General features: G+C 44.8%; 1 long non-coding RNA gene across 2 annotated transcripts in view; it reads left to right on the top strand.

Moving 5' to 3' along the window:
* The window catches only part of LOC144713037 (uncharacterized), a 5287-nt gene that overhangs the window by 2388 nt on the left and 399 nt on the right, over positions 1 to 2500 (top strand). For both annotated transcript variants that reach the window (XR_013583943.1, XR_013583942.1), the window contains exons 2-4: positions 225 to 945; positions 1021 to 2373; positions 2462 to 2500. The exon at positions 2462 to 2500 is cut by the window's right edge. This is a non-coding gene — a long non-coding RNA (uncharacterized LOC144713037). The remainder of the gene's footprint in view (positions 1 to 224; positions 946 to 1020; positions 2374 to 2461) is intronic.

The raw sequence follows: 2500 nt of genomic DNA, 5'->3' as shown, positions 1-2500 counted from the left end.
TCTCCTTCTCCTTCTTCTTCTTTTTCTTCTTTTTCTCCTTCTCCTTCTTCTTCGTCTTCTTCTCCTCATCCCCTTCTCCTTCTGTTTCTTCTTCTTCTTCTTCTTCTTCTTCTTCTTCTTCTTCTTCTTCTTTTGGTTCCCTACAACATCAATTAGTTTTGAAATTTATTTTCAAACGGTCGATGTTCAATTGGATCACTACAACATCAAACATGGAACTGTAGGATGGAAGATGGTACGTCCCCGCAACAGCAGACTGCTGAGGAAATGTCTGCAGAAGAAGACGCTCCAATTAGCCCCATCACAACAACGAAAAATCTCACCTTAATGCATGTGATGCAGTAAGGTAATATAGTGACACCGTTGTCGACCGCAACAAGTACCATTGTAGCACCCCTTTGTGGCGGCGCATGGAAAAGTTCCATCGCAAAGTATTCCAGTCTTTGAAAGGAAAGACAGTGCAACCAGTTCAGGAACAATCTGTTGTGGAGATGTTTGCTGCTGGGGACACAAAGAAGTAGTACTACACTGGACGTACAATGTAGAAGATGAAAGAAGAACTCGTGTGGTTCATGTCTGTCTGACTCACCATGGAACATTGTTAAGAAGAAATATTTCGTACGACTTCTTCGTTATATCGCGCAAGAAGAAATACCGGTCCCCTCTGTGAAGGCGATCAAGGCAAAAGCCTTCGCACTATACCAAGATATGAAGAGATTTGTACGAAAAAAATTAGCGACTGTTGTCCGAGTGTCGGTGACACTTGACGCGTGGACATTCGAGAACAACATTGCCTTCCTCGGTGTCACAGTGCACTGGGTTGAATCTGAGTGGACATTGTACGAGCGTGTTCTAGGAATACGCCAGTTGAGTGGCGCACATTCCGATGAAAATATGAGTGCACAGGTCCTCGAACTATTGGAGGAATTTGACTTGAAGAAAAAGGTATGGGTTACGACATACAAACTTTTAGTATTTCTTTCCTGTGTTTTCCTACATTGATGAATCCAATATACGCAGGTGTGCGCAATTAGTACAGACAACACGTTGAACAACAGGAAAATGATGACTATTTTAGAGGAACATCTGAAGTTAGAAAACCCTCAGTTTAGTGCAAACCGGCACGTGCTTTGCGTAGCGCACGTGCTGAACCTTGTTGTGTAGGCTGGGATGAGCTCACTACGTGTGTCAGATTCGCCATCAGAGTCACTAATTATCTGCGAGGATGACATGGCCGGTACGCCCGATGTTGACTAAGGATCCATACTTCCTGCGTTCTATGTGTATAATTTGGGCGATGTCATAAACCCACTTCGTGAGATATTAGCAGGCATACGTGGCTCAACTCAACGTCAAGAATGATATGCAGCGTTAAGCAAGCAGTTTGGACTGTCTGACCAAAGAAAAATTCCATTGGACTGCCCAACGAGATGGAAGTCTACGTATGCCATGTTAGTGGCTGCTGTTGAGAAGAAGGATCTTATAGATATCATGGCATTGAACGTGTTATAGAAACAGGTCTTATGCGACGAGGAATGGGCAATGGTCAAAGAGTTTGCGGGTATATTGCAACCCCTTCAATTGGCTGTTACCGTAGCATGCCGTTCAAAATCGCCCACAGCGAATGAAGCAATAGTCATTATCAAAGCAGTGATGAGACACCTCAATGGTATAATGTTAGGAATTAGAGAGGGAAATATTTTACGAGTGAACAGTGTTATGTCCTCCGAGCAACGGACATCAATGTACAAGGCTTGCGAGGCGATGAAAGGTAAGATGAGTAGGTATGCATCAGCTCTCACTCGCAACACAGCCTTCACTGTTGCTGCCCTCGTTGATCCGTCCATGAAGTTGTGTTTGCTAGACCGCGACCAACGGGATGAAACTGTCATGTATGTGCAACGCTTACTAGAGTCCCCCGATGTCGCCGACGACATCAATGACATTCGTTCAGATTCCTCGGCCTGCTTTTGACCAGAATGGACGTCTAGCGCGTTCTTCAGTGAAGCACTGGACGAGTTGTTACCGAGTAGTGACCAAACGCCAGCCATTTCCCTAGGACACGAGTTAGAGGTGTACATGAGCTCACCTCCTCTCAAAGGTACTGAACCACTGCATTGGTGGAAAGTCACAGGTGAACATTCATACCCAAGGCTGGCAACGATTGCAAAGGAATTCTTATCGGTCTGCGAAACGAGTGCTCCATCGAATAGATTCTTCTCCACTGGTCGTGCAGTCATCACCTACAAACGTTCAAGGTTGACAGCCGAGAGCGTTGAATTATTGATGACACTAAAGTGCTGGTGGCGAGCGGAAGAGGGAGAAGACACCGACGTGAAGCAAGGAGATGAAGACAGCGATGAAGATCCCACGGTATGCTTCACTGCTTGTTATTTTATTATATTCTTTTAGTCGAGATAGCTCTTTTTAAGTGGCTAATCTCATTTAATCTCATTTTTAGGTGACCTGAAACGAGACGAAGGCATTTTGAAGAGGAGGA

This window comes from Wolffia australiana, chromosome 15 (genome assembly GCF_029677425.1).
Source record: "Wolffia australiana isolate 7733 chromosome 15, ASM2967742v1".
Classification (NCBI taxonomy): domain Eukaryota; kingdom Viridiplantae; phylum Streptophyta; class Magnoliopsida; order Alismatales; family Araceae; genus Wolffia; species Wolffia australiana.
This window is presented reverse-complemented; position numbering and strand designations above follow the sequence as displayed.